Here is a 20,334-nt window from a genome sequence, read left to right as displayed (position 1 = left end):
CTAACTGTTGTAGACTACTATTAGATTTTTTTTTTTTTTTTGGTTTTTCGAGACAGGGTTTCTCTGTGGTTTTGGAGCCTGTCCTGGAACTAGCTCTTGTAGACCAGGCTGGTCTCGAACTCACAGAGATCCGCCTGCCTCTGCCTCCCAAGTGCTGGGATTAAAGGCGTGCGCCACCACCGCCCAGCTAGACTATTATTTTAACTAGGCAAAGATGTGTTACATTTGTTTATGCGGCAGAATATTACTTTAACTGTGTAAAGGTGTGTTATATTTGTTTATGCGGCAGAATATTTAACTGTGTAAAGATGTGTTACATTTGTTTATGAGGCAGAATATTTAATTTTGTAAAGGTGTGTTACATTTGTTTATGCGGCAGAATATTACTTTAACTGTGTAAAGGTGTGTTACATTTGTTTATGCAGCAGAATATTACTTTAACTGTGTAAATGTGTGTTACTTTTGTTTATGCGGCAGAATATTACTTTAACTGTGTAAAGGTGTGTTACTTTTGTTTATGCTGCACTTGTTTTATGATGTAAAGCCGTGTTGCTTTTGTTTCACCTTGCCTGCCTAAGGCACCTGGATTGGTCTAACAGCCAATAGCTAGGCAATGGAAAGGGTAGGCAGGGCTAGCAGGAGAATAAACAGGAGATCTCTAGGCTCAAAAAAGAAAGAAGAAACGAGGGGAGGAGGAGAACAAGGGAGACACCTGGAGCCCGAAGTCAGGCACCCCACCAGCTGGCAGACATGAGAAGCAGTGAAAGTAATATATACAGAAAGAAGGTAAAAAGCCCCAAGGCAACAGGTAGATAAAGAGAAACAGGTTAATTAAAGCTAAAAGAGCTAGCCAGAAAAGAGCTAAGCTAAGGCCGAGCTTTCAAAACCAATAAGAAGTCTCTATGTCATGATTTGGGAGCTGGCTGGTGGCCCAAGAGAAAAGGTTGACACAGATGACCATGGTCTAAAGTCACTGAGACTCTGAGCCCAGATCTTTCCTTTGCTACGTTTTCTCTTAGCTGCTTTCCCACACTGACCAGAAAGCACAACCAGCTCCCTATTCCGATTTCCCTCTTAAACCAGGCATCAGTTCCCCAGAGGAGAGGTCAGGAGAGGACTGACTTCAGAGCTACTCTTCCTATTGCCATCAGGTTTAACTCAGAGATTCACCCCTCCTGGAAATGGCCAGAGGAGTCGGAAGCAGTGGCGCTTCTCTTAGGAGTGGACTGAGAAGGAGACGGGCATGGCTGACATAGTATTCTGATTTCCAGCTAACCCACACCTCATCCTCAGGTCTATTTCAAGGTTCAGTAATTGCCAAACTATTGCCCGTTTTCAGTGACACTTTTTTAATACTAGAATCATTTTGATATGGTACAAATTGGTGGCATTTTTTGTAGATTGCATTCCTACCTTAAACTCTGAAATGTTAGCCAACGTCGTGAAATAAAATCTAACTGGTGAGCTGGATGGTAAAACGTGGTGGAGAGACACTGCAAAGCAAGGCAATTCACAAAGATTTCATTAAACATTCCTCCTCTGTAAAATAAGAGCTTCATTCAGCACTTAGCTGTCCAGTCGCCCGTTGTCTTACCATCTGGAGCAAGGAATGGGGACAAATCTTCATGTCATGTTAGGGGTGGAATTCACATTCCACCCAAGGCGGGCATTCTGGAGACTCCCTACCTAGAGTGACATTATGAGATTCTTTCCAGATGACTGGGAGAAGCTTCAGCCTTGCCTGGATTCTCCAACCTGTGTTCCGACTCAGGCTGTTCTCTCACTGACAGTTGTGATGGGTCTTTATAGGACCCACCCTGTTTTCCTCAGCCAGGATGTAGGCAGTAACACTGAAGAGGAGTTCTTATGTTAAGTTCTCTGCTTGCCTGCCTGTGTAGGGAGCTTAGACCCTGCCTCAGACACACACAAAGGAAGGCAGGCTTGTGCTATGATTTCCCATGGATGTTATCCCTAATTCCCACCCCACCCCTGATTAACAGAAGGTTCTTGCTGCTGTTTCTCACGAGTGGATTTTGTTCCCAGTCTACCTGATCTTAAACAGAGTAGACCTCGATAGTCCTAGCTCAATTTAAGAATCTTGGTGTTTTTGGTCTTTTGTTTTCCTTCCTCCAATCGTGTTTGGTTCTATCCTAGTTTTTCTGGGTCATCCTGCCTGTGGGTCCTGGGTGCTCCAAGCAGTATCAGGGATGGGCTTACTCTCCTGGTGCAGGTTTTAGGCTTTGGCTGGCCACTCCCTCAATTTCTAAGCCATCTTTACCCCAGCACATCCCATAAGCAGTACAGACTGTAGGGCAAGGGTTATGTGGCTGGGTTGGTTTCCTGCTCCCTCCACTTGAAGACTTGCCTGGTCACAGGAGATGACCAGTTCAGACTATATCTCTGCTAGGCTATATATATTTGCTAGGAGTCTTAGCTGGGTCATCCTTGTAGATTCCTGGGAGATCCTGACCCTGAAATGTGACTCCTTTCCAGTTGTTTCTTCCAGTATGCCTAAATAAAGGTCTGCTCTACTCATAGATTGGTGCCTCGCCCAATTGTCATCAGAGGCTTTATCAGCAACCGATGGAAACAGCCAAACATTAGGCTGGAGACATCCTGCGGAAGAGTGGGAGAAAGGATTGTGAGACTTAGAGGGGTCACAAACATCACAAAAAACCCCACAGAATCAACTAACTTGCACTCACAGGCTTCACAGAGACTGAACAAACAACCAGGGAGCCTGTATGGGACCTAGACATGCTGCATATAAGTTACAGTTGTGTAGCTTGGTTCTCTTGGAGGACTCCGAATAGTGAGAGCAGGGGCTGCCTTTGAGACCATACTTCTTATACTGGGTCACCTTGCCCAGCCTTAATACATGGGGATGGCGCTTAGTCTTACTGCAACTTGATATGCCATGTTTTGTTGATACCCATGGAAGGCCTGTTCTTCTCTGAACAGAGATGGAAAAGTGGAATGGGAATGGGAACTGGAAGGAGATCAAGAAGGGAAACTGGCCAATATGTAAAGTAAATAATTAAAAGTCATTTATTTACAAAATCCTTTGTTATTGACACTGGTGATGACCTCAAGATTAACAGAACTTTGAGTAGCTGTTTTTAAATTTTGTTTCTGGCATTACTCCTTTGGGAGTTTAATTCCTGAGAGTTTGGTTATGTATTTACAAAGATCATTGATTATATTTTATGCAGAATTTTCAGGTTTTTAAACTGAGGAAGTAGCTACTTGAGTTAAAGCTGATCCATGTTCAGGTGTTTGGTAGCAGGAATATTTCAGGATACGTAGCTAGTCTCAGAAAGAAATTTTAAAAAATGAAGGATAAGCACTAAAGTGTTCATTTAATGTGCTGACTCTGGTCATCTTAATGGTTATGGCGTGACTTGGTTGCAAGTTTCTTGACCAGTACCCCATCATTGTGGTTGAGGATCTAAAATTTATTCCACTCTAATTCACACCTATAAATTACAAACTCAAGTGTTTCTGAATTTCCTGAAAATTTTGTGAAAACGAAGCTTGCCGATCACCTCAGGAGATTCTCTCTCAGTGAGTCTCAGTGGATGCTGATGGTACGAGGGCCACATTTAGAAGCTGACATGGTAATACTGGGTCTTCCATTGTGGTTAGTGTTATGAATGACCATATGGTAGAAATATGCCAGAAGAGGAATGAGGGCTAAGTCTGCTCTGGGCTTCTGAGAAAGGCTTCCTCAGTTCCTGGGAAGAGCAGAGGATGAAGTTCTGGTTCTCCTCTAGATACTGTCGTATTGGAATACGATGCCAGGAGCTCCACAAGCCTTCATCCTGACGATGACAGAAAAGCCCAAAAAACCCTGGGGCTGTAGAATTGGAATTCTACCAGATGCTCTTTGGCTAGGCTCTGCCATATCAGGTCATTTCATGGTATGAGGTATATATAAATAGAAAAGTTATATACAATTCAAGTCAAGACTTTCTGTTATCTGCTACCTAAACATTTTCAGTGATATAGTCATTAATGTATTCAGTCTTGTTCCTGGCTCTGTCCCTAGCTGTAGGTACCTATAACACTTGTTTATTTCACTTCATTTTTTTTCTTTCTTTTTTTTTTTTTTTTGAACTTCTAATTTCCATTGACATTTTTCTCTTCTCCACCCCCAGCCTTTCCCAGCCCCGGGGAATATGCTGTAACACTTCAGAATTTGGAATCTCTTGAGAGGAAACAATCATGCTAAACCTGCATCTCATTTGCACCTGTGAGGCATGGGTTCCATTTCTAGTCAAATGCACACGGTGACAGTTTTCCTGGCTGGCTTCTACTTCATACTGTCGCACAGTACTGGGTTGTTTTGGAAACCATAATTAATTAGTAACTTAATCTGTCTCCCTTCAGACTTAAATTCTGATTTGCAGAATTCCACAGTCAAGTCAACATTCTATCAGAATCTCAAATGCACCCTGCCCTTCTGTGCTGTGCTTCTGTTGGGAAGAGTTGCAGCAGGAATTAAGGCTTCACGGCGTAAATCCCCAAATCGTAAATTGTCACCAGCACTGAAAGGAAAATGGAAAGGGTGCTTACTCTCTTGGGACCCAAACCAGCTCAGTATCTCCATGTTGTATGGGATGGTGGTGGCCCCATCCTGCCGCCTGGCTAGCTTAGCCCCCAAAATCATTACACAGAAACTGTATTCATTTAAACACTGCTTGGCCCATTAGCTCTAGCCTCTTATTGGTTAACTCTCACATCTTGATTAACCCATTTCTATTAAATCTGTGTATCACCAGGTGATTGGCTTACCGGCAAGAATATAACCTACGTCCGTCTTGGGCAGGAAAACCATGGCGTCTGCCACACTTCCCTCTGCTTTTTTTCTCCCAGCATTCTGTTCAATCTATTCCACCTATCTAAATTCTGCCCTATCAAAAGACCAAGGCAGTCTCTTTATTCAACCAATGAAAGCAACACATAGAAAGAAGACCCTCTTATACCACCTCCACATGGAGTCTGAGAAGTGAACAGAGACTTTTTTTTACAACTTCCTCCTCCTCCACCTCCTCCTCCTTCTTTTTTAAATCCCAAATTGGACCCCCTTTTTACTCAGAACTTTAAGGGCTTTTGGCAGTTCAACCCAATTCTACCCATTCTGGGTAGAAGTCTATGGGATTCTAAGGACATGCAAAGCCACCTTGGAATCAAAATAGATTTCTGTGCATTGACTTCTCTGGTCATAGGGAAATGAGTAGCCTCAAGCCAATTTCTGCTGACAGCTATCCATCCTCATCAAGGTCAACAATGTTGTGTTCATTCTAGTTGGCTTCTGAGAGGGATGATGGGCAGGGCCTTCAGGTTACATGACATTCTCCCTGCAGATCCCTGAGCTGAATTGAGCAGATTGGCACGTATGTGCCATGAACATTGCTCTCTGATAGGAATAAGGTTCTTAATAATTACAGTTAACTTGCAGTTTCATTTCATTGTGTTTTAGTCTCACATAGCCTGGGCTGGCCTCCAATTCACTGGCACTGAGTTTCTAATCCTCTTGCCTCTTCCTCTTGAGTGCTGGGATTTCAGGCATGTGCTGGGGATTGAGCCCAGGACCATGTGCGTGCTTTAAGCAAGTACTTTACCAACTGTGCTTCATCTGTAGCTTCACATAGAGCTTTAGAGTTAAGATTTTCAGCTCTAAAGCTCAAGTGAATGTGAAAATGAAGGATTCTATCATTTCTCAATATAAACTGTTCTTACTATATATATATATATATATATATATACATATATATATATATCCTCTACTCTTTGTTTACGTGTGTTTGTGTGCTGAATTGTGTCAGAAGACATGTAGATATCAATCCTTGCCTTTTCCTTTGCAGCATGATTAATAAAAATTCCGAGACAAAAATTGGGGTTCAACCTGAAGGTCAGAAAAGCAAAGCAGTCAGCTATTGGCCCTTACCTCTACCTCAGTCTGAAATGGCGATCCTGCCTCCAGGAATCTCAGAATGAGACTGAGTGAGAGCTGTCTCCTCCCTTCTTATATTCCTGTCTAGTGCTGGGATTAGAGGTGTGCACCACTACTGCCTGGTTTCTATGGAAACTAGTGTGGCTATTGGGATTAAAGGTGTGTGTCACCACTGCCTGGTCTGTAAGGCAGATCAGTGTGGCTGTTTTACTCTCTGGACTTCAGGCAAGCTTTATTAAAATACAAATGAAATATCACTACACTCCTTTCTGCTTCCTACAGATGAGTAGCTGGCCCCAAAGCCTCTGGTCACCTCTCCCTCCCATCTCGCTGTGGGAGTACTGAGATTACAGATGTGTGCTATCATGTCCAGCTGTTACCTGGGGTCAGGGATGAGTAGAACTCAGGTCCTCAAGCCTGGGTGGCAAACACTTTACTACTGAGCCACCTCCTTAAAGCTCTGTTCTTTCTTCAATACACTTGATTATACAGATCATCGAAGGCTGGGACCAACATGAATCAAGATATAGAATCTATTTTTAACTCTTCACAGTGGTTTTATTTGTAGCAGGTGTTGAATAAATATTAGCTGATTTGGATAATTTCCCCCATGACAAATACAGCACTGTAGACTCCAAATCTCATCCGGGTAAGTGTTTCCTCACCTAGGATCAAGCTGAGGATAAGTATCAGAGTTTCTGTAACCTCCTCAAATTGAATGCAGAGTCGGTCTTTTCTGAGGAGGGGCGTGGAGATTGTCAGCCAGCTCATGAGGGGATTCTTGATTCCCTTCCAAATGCTCAGAATTAATGAGATGGATTATTAATGGACTTTACCCTGATGATATGGTTTCCCAAGTTGTTGGTGCTGCTGTCCTGACCTCACAAATATTATGTTAGTAAGAGTTCCCTTTGTATATTTCAGTTCTGTTATCATGAAAGAGACATCGATATTAGGTGGAATTTAAGCACTGCGATTAAACTGATTGTATTGTCCGCCATTAAATATGCCGTATTCACAAGGTCCAGCAGCCGCCTTGTGGTGGCTGGGAAGGCAGACCCAGAGCCAGACAGTGTGTGCTTGTACGACAGTTCTGTCGCTTGCTAGCTGTGCCTCCTTGGGCAAAGCCCTTACATTCTGAATCTAGTCTCTTTACTTGTAAATTGAGCATTGCAATAGGGATCTAACGCTTGGCACTGTTCTAGAAAATAGATAAATCAAAGCGTAAAAACCCCTTATCACTGCCCAGCACACACACTGAGCATGGATATTAGCTATTATTGCTATTGCTTTTGTTTTGTTCACCTGTAGCTCCCGTTTTCATGAATATAGATTAGTCATGGAAGTGGTATCTTCTGCACCCTATTTGCCCCTGAGTTCTCTTTTGTGCCACCGCGTCAGAGTCGGGTCAGACTGATAAATTGTTTGTAAAAGATTATGTGATTTCCTTCTCCATATTTTCTTGGTTGACTTTGCTTGGCGGTCAGGGGTCACATTCTCACACTATGAAGACATTCAGGTCATTTTAAATATAAGGTCAGGGGAGCAAGATTCTTTGAATTTCAACGAATGTGCCTTACATTTTAAAATGTAATAACAAATGTCTTTTATTTAAATTTTTTAATATAGTCTTTTAGTCATCATTGGACAGATAGTTGCTATGGAGAAAGATGAAGTGACATGCAGGGGATTGGGGTGGATGAAGTTCATACTGCCTGGAATTAATTCTTTCCATCAGCTTCGAGAGTCAGCCTCTAAAAAAATGACCAAAGGTTTTGATTAATCTCGGAACGTCTGAGTTTAGTCTATGGAGGTGGTTTGGCTGGCAGGCTTTTAAGCTCCACCATGGCGAGCAGCAGAAAAATACTCATGCCCTTGGAGAGGGGAGGGCTTGTGTTAAATGAGGCAGCTTTCAGATTTTATTTTCCTGATTGGACTGGCACGGATTTGAGAAGGAAGGGTGGATTTTAGAGGCTGTGCTGCAGCAGGTTTATTTAAATGCCTATCCTGTGATATTGCCCCACACTTACTCAAGGAAGCAATAATAACTGATAATAAGGCACTCCACAGGGACAAAGTGCCCGCGGACTTCAAATGGACTTAGGAAAGGAGAGGGACTTTTCCATATGATGTAAATTGGATTTAAGAACTCTCTCTCTCTCTAGCTGTGTATGTGTGTGTACGTGTACAGAGGATCTCAGAAGAAGATGCAAAAAACCTGGGTGATCTTTAGAGTCCCTCTCTAAAGTATTTATAAAACATGGGTAGGACATAAGCAAAACATAAAGAATGTTGAAGGATCCCGAGACTTGCACGGGCTAAGGGCAGGTCCTTTGAGCCCCTGGGGCTGAACTGGTCAGAAGCAAGCAGTTGTCGTGGGGTCTTTGTAGAATGAGCACCCTGACACCAACAAGAGGAGGAAAGAGGCATCACGGTGACTGAGGCTAGGACAGCTCCTTGAAGACTCCGATGCTGGGTCCAGTTTGTACTCTCAGTTTGTTTTCTAAAACTGCAAGGCGAGTCAGGCAAGAGTTTTCAGAAGCGTATGTGGCCGTCAGCAGGTTAAGGGCAATGATCCATTGTTCCAGCTACTTCTCCAGCTCACTCTACTTCAGACAGCAAGTGAAGTCAAGCTCGGTAGATAGGCAGGACAAGCAGTGCTTCAAGTTAGTCACTAAATAAATCAATAAACCAGTATCTAATATCTGGTCTTTTCTAACCCCGCTTCATTAGCATAATTTAGAGCAGAGAGGGAAAGGAAGAATGGGAGAACGTTTCTGTTGGAACTGTGGACTGTGGGCAAAGCCAGAGGATGTCAAACCAGGCTGTTTGGAGGGAGAGGTGGCAGCCTTGCCCCCACCTTTCTCCTTCGTCAGCTCTGGTACGGGCATGGGGGATCCATTGCCTGGAGAGTCACAAGTCAGAGGAGGCTGTGCTGAATCTCTACAGGCCATGGGTCTCTATACCCATACCTAGTACATGCTATTTATTTAGTGATTGAGTGTGCGTGTGTGTGCTTGTGCATGCACACACGTGTATGGGGATATGCATGCCACACTGTGCGTGTGGTCGTGGACAATTTGTGAGGTTGAGTCCCTGCCTCCCACTGTAGGTTCCAGGGATTGCTCGGGCTGTCAGGCATGGTGGCAGACACTTTGCTGGTTTAGAACAAGTCATTTTAAAAACCTTCCTCCTGCTTATAAATTACTCGCTGTCATAATCGCATGCATGGTCAGGTGTGGCAATTGTTCTCTTGACTCATCTTTAAATCTGACAACAAAAATAGCCCAACACTTTATAAAAATTAAACTCCAGCAGTAACTTTATTTTCAGGGAAGTATGCCACATTTAATCTCCAATTTTGCATTTGCCAAGCAAAACATACACTTTACAGCTTGCACTGGGTACCACGGTTTTAAATTTTAAACATGAACTTTGAATTCCAAGTGCCCATGCCCAACAACACAATTGGCCGAGCTCTTGTTCTGTGTTGTTCGCCAACTGCTATTTAACCCAATTCTGGACGCTCTGAGGAAGGACCGACTTCAGCCCGTCGGGACCCTAGAACGGATCCTGTTGCCAAGCCACACAAGTGTCGGGATTGACGCTGGAACTGGAGGCTGTCTGAATTGACTCCTATGCAGAATACAATGTTTTAAGAAGTAAATTGAAAGAGAGGAGGGCAGGGCCACACTCAGTGTAGCTGGAGTTGACGTACTTAAAATCCCAGCAATTCTGGGTTTCCGAGTTTTAGCTGTGGTGTTAATGAAGAGACAAGTTGGGTTTTCATTGATTTATTGTTATTTTAAAATTCTGCACAAACAATACTTTTATTGTAGGCATGACAGACACAAAGCTGGGGAGAAAGGGGGTGGTTGCTCAGGATGATGAGTTTTTTTCCAAGTTACGTCTTGTCCATCGCATGAACCTGCCAAGCCCATTAGCCTCCTGTTCTGTTCATGTGACAGAAATATTCCTGAAGTGATTGTGAGGGACTATAACCGAGAGAAACTCTATATAATTCTGCACAGTAAATGAGAACCACAGAAGCCTGAGGTCTTGCAGCAAATGCCATGCTGGGATCAGCGCGCACCGTCCTTCACTGATGCTCCATCTAGGTGCCGGCACCCCTCGCTCGAGGCCCCATTTCTGGGTCTTCTTGTTTTTTCCTGCCCTCCCCCACCCCCTTGGCTTTCTACGCCTCACCGCCACCTTGGCCGCTTCTGTTTCCTTCTTTTTGCTTTACCAGACTAGGAATGAATTTGTTCTGGGAACTTTCAGTAATCTATGGAAAAGGCTGTTAAAAGGCTTTATGTCAGAAATGCAGTTGCTTGGTAACTTCCCCTCGTGCCAAGTTTATGTTCAGAGAGTTAAACAAACGATTTAGCCCTGCTGTTCTCAGGCCTGGGCAGCATCAGCTCTGTGGCTCAGCTATGTCCAAGGAACTCTCCAAATAGGCACGGAAAGAAGCTCAGCTTCTGCAGGGCAAGGAGAACTAAGGGAGGGTGCATACACCTGGCCAGGCCTGCAGAGGCTCCCAGGGAGGCTGATCTGGACAGAAGTGCTGGCTTGTTTGAAGAGCTCCTAAAACAGGCAATTAACACATGCTGGTAAGACTGGAGACCCTCTCTGTTTTCTCTTTTTCCTTTCTGATATCTCTGCCATTCTTGCTGTCCTTCCTAATGAGTTTGTAAAAACCGATAGTTTTAGATGTTAAACCTCCCCAACAAATACTCCTGGGAACAATGGCACAGAGTCCGTTTGTCTTTGCCAGCTTCTAGCACAATGCATGTCCATATACACAATGGCAAAACACCCAAGATTGTGTGTTGGGAGACATAAAACTGGAGCAACTAAATAGTGGGTAGGCGGAATCCGAATGGAACATTCGATTGTATTGTAAAACAGGAACCCTGGCACCAAAATTCTCCAGCATTCCACATGGTCTCCTTGCTGAGTGGTGCATAGAAAAGTACCAAATTGAGCTTTCTCGGGAGAGGGGCAGTGTGCGTGCGTGCGTGCGTGTGTGTGTGTGTGTACAGAAATTTTCCTATTATCTGCATAAATTATTGGCCCTATTTCTCTGAAGCACTGCGATATAGAAGAAGACAGAAGTTGTCACAGCCTGAAGAAAAATGACTGTTTGTCACACCATGGGGAGCACTGGTAGGTGGCTGAGCAGAGTTTTCCTCAAGACTGGCTGGCTGGAAGCCAGGATTATGCAAGTGGAAATGAACAGGGAAGGAGGGGAAAGAATAGAAGTCTGTTGAAAGATACAATAAAAAACGTAAGGAGCATTCTAATGTTAGCATTGTTTTGCAGAAGCCGCTAGTGTACCCTTTGTCTGTTAAGCTTTAGTTGATGGACTTGAATTGGTCTAGAGCCTCGAACAAGCGTCAAAAGAAAGAAATAGGTTTAAGATGAAAGAATCTTTTGCTAAATAGTCTTCAGCATTTAGAGTAATAGACAGGATGGATTTTGGGGTAATAATTTCATATACAGTAAGATCTTGTAATTGTAGCTTGGTAGTCAAAGAATCTCTTCATGTTCCAGAATGATCCACAATTAAACTATTTTTCTTAAAAAATACTCGAAACTTTGCCAGAATCAGCGATTCCTTCCCTCGGTTGTTAAACGCACCCAAGTCCATCTGCTCACTGCTTGAAAGCCAATGCTTAGAAGCCAACAGTTGGGAGAAAACCAAGTTTCTTCAGGGGCTGGCTCTTGAGGACAGGTGGAGCTATTGTCTGTGTAAATACAACCATCTTTGGGGACCCAAATCTATAAAAGGGCTTCCATGGGGGAAGAAAGAAAGTGGACTCAGGCTAGAATATGGAGAGTAACTCTGGCCTCCGGGAACCAGTTTCTATAACTTTATATAAACATACTACTTTGCTTCAAGTTAGACCTCACATGGAGTTACATGCTCCATGCTAGCTCCTGCACAGGACTAAAGGAGAAAGGGTATTGTATATTGTATCTGAGACTTAAATGTTCTAAGTGCTAGAAATCTAAAGAAAGATGATTCACAGTTAGCATCATTAATCACTTTGGCTTTAGAACAGCAGGCAGAGAGAAGAGTTCAAAGAGAAATTTCCAAGGAATAGGCACTGTTCGTGTGTGTGTGTGTGTGTGTGTGTGTGTGAGAGAGAGAGAGAGAGAGAGAGAGAGAGAGAGAGAGCTTCAGAAGTTCCTTTCCACTTTGAAATGGATTCCTCTAAAAAGATTCTTCTTTCATGCCAAATGTACTCCGCATATTGAATGCCTGTTCTCCTCTAACAGCCCAAGGCAACAGATAGTATAAAAGGGAATAAAATTCCATGTTCTCAAAAGGACGTCAGCTGCTCACTCGCTCTTGTTTATGTAGAAGAGTTTTAGAAGATTGTTATGAAAACAATGACGATGGAAGAATTTTCAAGTGATAAAAAGCAAATATTTAAAATTTTACAAGAAAGTTGGCCCAATTCTTCATAGATACACTACATTAATAGTCATTTTGTTAGTTTTTGGCTTTTTAGTTATTTTAAGATACTTTTAAATTTATACCATGTTCTTTAAGATTTTGTTAGTTTGTTTTCTAAAGAATGAAATAATATTAATGAGAAGAACTAAATCACATTATTCTTCATAGATGGCTAATTCATATCTAAATACAAAGTATATCTATACTCACCCATGCAATTGACCTAGCTAGTGTCAATTATTATCTAAGCTGACTTGAAACTCTGCTTTTGATGGAGGCTTGTCTATAAGCCCCAGTATAAAGCTGGAGTTTTTGTTTGTTGTGAGACAGGGTCTCTCTACCTTGTCCTGGCTGTCCTACAACTTATGTGGAACAGTCTGGCCTTGAACTAACAGAGATCTGCCTGCTTCTGCCTCAGCCTTCTGACTGAAGCTGGAGTCCTTAGTCAGGAGGGATTTTCTCTCCCAGGGAACGTTCAGCAATATCTAGAGACACTTCTGACCATCGTGTGTGTGGTGGGGACAATATTGCTTGGAGTGGAGACTGCAGCAGCGACCGCAGCAGCTGATCATTCTCCAATGCTCCTCAAAACAAAGAATTATTTAACCCAAATTTTAACAGTGTCAAGGTTGATAAATTATGTTGTTGGATAAAATAGGTTGTTTATTAACATACTATAAGAGGTAAAATGTAAACATCCAGTAAACATAGACTGGCAAAACCCTCAAGCTTAGGGTAAGCCAGGCTTACCTTCAGCTACATTTTATGTCTCTCATCAAGAGGTTGTCCATTTTATACTCTTTAGAGACTAACATATTTTAAACAATAAGAATATGTTATTCTTAATAACTTAAGTATTTATTATTAAGTACTAAATACTTTTAATAACTTAAATTCTTAAATTCAAATTAAAAAGCTTAAATTTGCTCTCAGAAATGAGCAATAAATATTTAAAATAATCTAACGAAAATTGACAAAATGAGGAGAACAAATGGATACTGGGGAAGTATTGTATTACTGACCTGTATTCCCAGACCAGTTCCGAAAAGAGCAGTAGGCAAGTACTTTGGGAAAAATCTAGAAAAAATCTGCACAGTTATGGATCTAGATATAAACTAAGTGGCTATAAAACCCCAAGTAGACAGGTAGCCAGGATGATGTTTACCTGTAGCAAGTCTTTCAATCAGCCCAGGATGGGATGGCTTTGCTGGTAAATTTTACCAACTTCTAAAGAGAAAGAACTCGGATGTTTTTCAAACTATTTCACAAAATTGAAAGGCAACCTTTGAAACTGAAACTCTGAAGTCTACCTTCCTCTATTACAACATCTGGAAAGGTTATTTCTATTACCACTGACATAGTACCTACAACGCATCTACAGATCCGTTAATACTACTGGACAGAGATGCAGAAATCCTCAGCATACTACTACCACACATCAGTCTCAGCATCACAGAAACAACCATGCCCCATGATAATGCAGGCTTTATTCCAGAGGTGTAAGAGTGCATCAACAGATACAAGTCAATAACAGCTTATAAATAGAGTCAAAGACAAAAACCTCATGATTATAACATATACAGAAAACTTTTAATGAAACTTAGCTCCTTTTCATAATAAAAGCTCTAAATCAGGCATAGGAAGATAATCTCTCAGCAATGTAAAAGTTGTGTACAATCATTCCATGGCCAACAGCATACTAAGTGGAGAAATAAAACATTTTCTCAAAGATAATGAAAAATGTAAATGTACCCGTTTACTGTTTCAACCATGTGGATGTCAGAGATTGTATTCAGGTTGCCAGGGTTGGCGGCGAGTGCATTAACCCACTGAACCATCTATCTGGCTCTAAACAGACATTTCTTGAAAGAAATATAAATGATTCAGTTTTAAACAGCCGATGTAACTTTAGCCATCGGGGAAGTACAAATAGAACTATGAGATTCTACATCACCCCGGTTAGAATGACTTTTATAAAAACAAACAAAAAATGCTACCACAAATGTGAAGAAAAGGCAAATCTTAGACACTGTTAATAAAATGTGAATTAGTCCTGGTATGGAGGTTTCTCTAAAAACTAAAACTAAAATACCACATGATCCAGCTGTCTCACTCATGGGTATATATCCCCAAAGCAGCATGCAATAGAGATGCTTGAATAAATAGTGTGGTATTGTTGGAATCGTGGAGGGGTGTGCATTTTATTCAACCACAAAGAGAAATGAAGTCTATCATTTCAAGAAAGTGGGTAAAATTAGTGTCATATCAAGTGAAACAATCCAGAAATATAAATGTCACTTTTTTTTTTTTTAACAAATGTGGAAACTTAAAGAATAAAACAAAAGCAAAACAAGAAAAGGACCTGGAAGCAGAGGAGGAAATTTAGCAAACTGTAGGGGTTTGGAAGAAGAAAGGACAAGAGCAGAAGGGTGGGTGACATGATCAATACGTGTTGTATGCATGTATGAAAATAGTGAAGCGAATCTCATTAATGTATACTATTATTATGTTATAATAAAATGAATATTTTCTAATCATATGATTTACCCAAATAAGTAAATAAATTGACTTCCAGAATATTTTACTCTTTTTCTATGTTCATCTCACTCTGGAGTGATAAAATGTCATTGTTTCTGGGCATTTGGGTGGGCAACTTATAAATAAATGTGTCTCCTCTTTTCTCCATTGCTAGTTAATGGCTTAACTTACCAACCTTCAATAGCTATTTATGCCTACTTATTTTCTGTGTTCTAAAGTCAGCTTGCTGCTATTCCTTGCTTCATTTGTTTTTAAAAGCCTCTGGCGATATTTCTGTGTTTGGAGGTTACATGCTCTTGCTGATCTCTGTTCCTTCCAAACACAGAAAAAATATATCTTTTACACATATGAAACTTTCAACAAATAAATATGTGTGTGTATGTTTGTGTGTATGATTCTTATAGTAAATTTATGTTATCTGTATCTTAAAGGAATTGTTTGAATGGAGAAGGACTGAGTCATAAAACAGAGGGAGTATCCTATGTCATGAAAGTGTTATAGAAAGATCAAACTCCATAGAACTAAACTTGCAGCTAAATTAATATGGGGTCTCATACTGATTCATGAGTTGATTTCAAACACAGATAAGAACACAAGCTAAAACACATGGAATCAAAAGTTTTCAGATATTGTGATGGTTGTATTAGTTGTCAACGAGACAGGACCTAGACTACCTGGGGGAAGGGCTCTTGCCATCCCTGGAAGGGATTGTCTTGAGTAGGTTGCCTGAGGTAGGAAAAGCCATCTTAACTGTGGGCATCACCATTCCTTGGGCAGGGATCCTGAACTATGTAAGGGGCCACAATTAACATGGTAAAGCTAGCACCATTGCTCTCTGTAGGTAACAGTTGATTTGCTGTGAACAGCTGAGCCTAGCTCCTGACGCCTTGGTCTCTCTGACTATAACTGTGAGCAGGAACAAATCCTCTCTCTTCTGAGTAGCTTCCAGCAGGATTTTTGTGGACTTTATGCTTTCTTTAAGCATTTATTTTCAAGAATCATTTTTAAATGAATCATTCAGAAGCATGAAATACATCTATAATATTGTGCAGCCATCACCAGCGGAATCTCCTTACTCCTCATCTTGTAAAACTTTTCCAGTTACTCCTACTTCATCTTTCCTTCTGCCCCTAACCACCACTGTTTACTGCCTGTCTTTGTGATTTTGGCTATGTCAGTAGAATCATGTACAGTATTTGTCTTTTGTGATTGGCTTGTTTCACTTAGTGTACTGTCTCCAAGGTTCATCCACCTTGTGTCAAAATACTTTTCCCACTTAAGTCTGAATATATTCCATTTATGTACTTACTTTATTTTGATTTTGTTTATCCATCCATCTGCCGACTGTTGCTTTCATGTTTTAGCTGCTGTGAATACTGCTGTCACAGAACATGAGCTTCATACAACTTTCTCCTTTTGAGCGTGTTCTCAATTCCTTTTCTGCTCTGTATCCAAAAGGGATTTTTTTCTGACTTGTGATTCTATTTTTGAATTTTTCCCAGTACTGCCACACTGTTTTCTACAGGGCTGTGTTTCTTCATACTTTTGTTAACTTACTTAAAGATTCCCGTATTTCCACACCCTTGCTATCACGTGCTGAGGGACAATGGTCTGTACCCCGTCACTTGTATTTTAATAAAATGCTGATTGGTCAGTAGCCAGGCAGGAAGTACAGGCAGGGCAACCAGTCAGGAAATAGAGGTGGGGCAACCAGAACAAGAGATTTCTGGGAAGAGTGGGAAGAGGAAAGCACAGTCTGCCATCATCACCCAGAAACAGAGAGGAAGCAATATGAGAATGCCTCGCTGATGAAAGGTACCAAGCCATGTGGCTAACACAGACAAGAATAATGGGTTAATGTAAGATGTAAGAATTAGTAAGAAGCCTGAGCTAATAGGCCAACCAGTTTATGATTAATGTAGGCCTCTGTGTGTTTCTTTGGGGCTAAATGGCTGCAGGACCAGAGGGGACAGAAACCCCTCAGTCAACAACCACGCTTTCGTTTGCTTGTTTCATTTGCTTGTGGGATAATCTCATCGGCCTTTGACTGCCGTTTCCCTCGTGGCTACTGATGCTTACTAAGGCTTCATGTGTTTATCAGCCATTTGTATCTCTTCTTCAGAGAAATATATATTTAAGACCTCTGCTCATTTTATACATTGGGTTATTTGGTTTTTTTGTTGCTGTGTCTTGGAAGTTTTCCATATATTCTATTTATTGATCCCTTATCAGACACATGACTTATTGATGTTTTTCTTCCATCAAATCACTTGCTGTTTTACTGTGTTGATACTGGTATTTATTTTATGACAAATGTTTTAGGTTTTCATGAGACCCCGTTTGCCTATTTTTCTTTATCAGTCCAAGAAAAATAAAACCCAGTGCTGTTTGATTCTAGTGACTGCTCTTCATAATCTGAGCTCAGGACATTGTTCTTCCTGAACAGTAGGATGCTGTAATAATAAAGTTGTATTTAAATATGCATACATCTTGCCACATTGCAGCAAAGTTAAATGCAAATCATATAGAAATTTGTTAAGGGATAAGTATGTTCTCCTTTAAAGCATTGTTTGGGAAATGGACTTAAAAGTACAGGGACTTGCTCTTTCAGATGGAGCTCAGCGGCTCTCCAACCTGTTTGCCTTAGGATTCAGTTGAGAAGCAACTGAACTTACCAGCTGCAGCTGTTCCTGAGGGTGAGGAGGAGCTCATGTTGACTCACAACCGTGAAGAAGTCAATAATCTCCTTCCCTTACAAGGTAACACATATAAGCCTATCAGCCAGTATATTCCCCTGGTTCCTTACAAATCTGACTAATTTGCTTTTTTAAAATATTTCATATCATAAACATGAGCTGTGTCTGTTGCTCTTGGTTACCTCCCAGAGCATGGAAGTAAGATCCTGTCGCTGAAGACACCATATGCTTTGGACACAGGATTTGGGGGATCTGAGCTGGATCTAACCCGAAAGCCTTCTTCCTGAAGTTTAATTTTCATGGTACCAGAAGACACTATGCCAGCCTCTCAGGGTGTGTCCTGGAGTTTCTATTGCTGTGAAGAGACACCATGACCACTGCAACTCTTATAAAGAAAAACATTTCCACTGAAGTGGCAGTTTACAGTTCAGAGGTTTAGTCCATTATCATCATGGTGGGAAGCACAGCAGGAGCAGGCAGACATGGTGCTGGAGAAGGAGCTGCTATCTGTTGATATGCAGGCAACAGGAAGTAGACTATTTCACTGTGTGGGGCTTGAGCATATATTAGACCTCAAAGCCCATCTCCACAGCGACATACTTCCTTCAATAAGACCACGCCTACTCCAACAAGGCCACACCTCCCACTCGTGCCACTCCCTTTGGGAGCTGTTTTCTTCCAAACCAACACAGAGGAAGCAGCCAATCGTCCTACCCAGCGATGACAACTATGGTCCACAGTAACAACCAGCATGGCATGATATCGCCAAGGGTGTAGTAGTGGCACTCACATCTTGGCGGTAACCCACAACTCTCTAATTGAATGTAAGACTTGCTCAACAAGAGGGAAGTCGTGCCTGGTGCTGGAAACCTAGCCCACTACCTCTGGCTGGTAAAGCAATGGTTCTTGGAGAACTTACAGCTGTCACTTTTCTCAATCAGCATCATCCAGAGCTACATTCTAAATATTTGTCCTTACAACCACAGAGAAGTGGTCCATTTTACCACCATGAAATAAATGTCTTTGCAAGAGATGGAGACCATTCCAGAAAACTACAACCAATACGAGCAAGTAGAGTAGCTGATTCTGTGATGCCACCCCGTACTGAGATATCTACAACACAATTTCTGCGTTGAAGTTTCAGGGGTCATAGAGGGAGAGGAAACAAAACTTGTAGGAGTCAGAAGAACAGGAGGGTTTCTGTGAGGCTGCATCTCCCAGAAACGTCAGAGAAGCTGTCGACCATGAAGCCTCATCAACATGGCTGTCTAAACAAGACTGGACAGGGATACTACCATTAGACATGCTAACAAGGAAGGGGGACATCTGTGGGGTCCCAATAAAGAATTCCAGGCAACTAAGGAATGCTGAGATCAGGAGAGATAGTCTTCCCCAAGGAGGAACCCCCAACTGGTGATTTAAAGCCAAATGGTCAGTCCTGAAATCATATACACATAAATAACATAATATAGAATGTGTAGGTTGCATCTATATATTGAGAAACACACACACATCTACAATTAAAGAAAAAGAGTGAATTTGAGAGTCAGGCATGGTATATGGGAAGAACTGAAGAGAAAAAAGGGAAGGAAAAATGATGCAAATATATTCTAATTTCAAAAAAAAAATTCACACCAATTTTTACATCGAAAGGGGGAAACTATAGTCTTCCAGTTGCATGTGTTTTATTATATGTTAAAAGAACAAAATAAAACCCATAGAACCAGCTTATTAAAGACCACCTCCGAATGTTCTTTTTTAAACCGAGACAGCCTGACTATTGGAATATTTTTATCACTCATTTTCGGGCATGGAAAATAGCATTTCTTGCTGAAGAATCTCAAAGGACCTTCAGTGACCATGTCAGTGTCTGAATCACACATAACGATTAGCAACAGTGGGGTCACAGCAAAGTGCGCAGTGACCAGAAGCCGTGGCGAGCAGACTTCATCTGAGATCCTTTTGTAGCTGGCTGCCAGTGACTAAGCGAGAGCAAAAGTGGTGGTGTCATGTGATAGATATGACTGTGGGGCACGAATTGAAGAGACACAGACAGAGGTTACTGAGAAGGACCTGTTGTTTCCGAGAGCCGCATCGATTATGAGAAGCTATTGCCGACGAAGGAAAGACATGAAAAATTAAAGCGTGATGTTTAGTGCACAGTCATCCTCCACGGCGCCAAGCGGCTGCTGGATGCCAGTGAGCTGCTCTCCTCGGTGGGGGTGTGACCGCAGGCTTAGCTGAGTGGCACAGTAAATGAGCAGCTCAGATTGGGACCCCTTGTGGAAACTGCAGTTCCTCCTTTCTCTCTGTGGCTCGGCTTGGGTGGCGGTAAGCGATGGAATCTGGCGTCCTTGCTTTCAGACCGTAGCGTGTTGGTGACATAGGTGAGAAACTCTGAGTTGGCTTTGGATAGCATCCAGCATTGTCCTTTTATGTTCCTGACGCTTAGAGAAGCCCTAAATTCAAAATCTGAATCTTGTGTTGCCTTTGCTGCATGGGGGAGCTGGCAAAGTGTCTGGTAGAAACGAAATTATAGTTTTCTAAGGTAGAGGCAAGACCTACTAGATTCTCTGTAGAGGTTTGAAGTCATTAGCCCCTACTCAGCAGTCCTGCTATGACTAGCAGTTTTTACTAAACAATGGAGTAAATAATTTATTAAGAAACAATCCAATGAAGAA

At 41.8% G+C, this 20,334-nt stretch overlaps 1 protein-coding gene across 3 annotated transcripts in view; it reads left to right on the top strand.

Annotated features, from left to right (window-relative positions):
* Akap6 (A-kinase anchoring protein 6) overlaps positions 1–20,334 on the top strand; it is a 390,732-nt gene that overhangs the window by 53,942 nt on the left and 316,456 nt on the right. The window contains exon 1 of one of the 3 annotated variants that reach the window (XM_057782239.1): positions 17,640–17,716. The exons of the other annotated variants lie outside the window; for them this stretch is intronic. The gene's annotated coding sequence lies outside the window, so the exon portion shown is untranslated. Of the gene's footprint in view, positions 1–17,639; positions 17,717–20,334 lie in introns of those variants that run through there. 3 annotated transcript variants of the gene reach the window in all.

The sequence above is a fragment of the Chionomys nivalis genome, chromosome 10 (assembly GCF_950005125.1).
Source record: "Chionomys nivalis chromosome 10, mChiNiv1.1, whole genome shotgun sequence".
Taxonomy (NCBI): domain Eukaryota; kingdom Metazoa; phylum Chordata; class Mammalia; order Rodentia; family Cricetidae; genus Chionomys; species Chionomys nivalis.
Note: the sequence above shows the minus strand (reverse complement) of the source record. Positions and strands in the feature narration are given on the sequence as shown.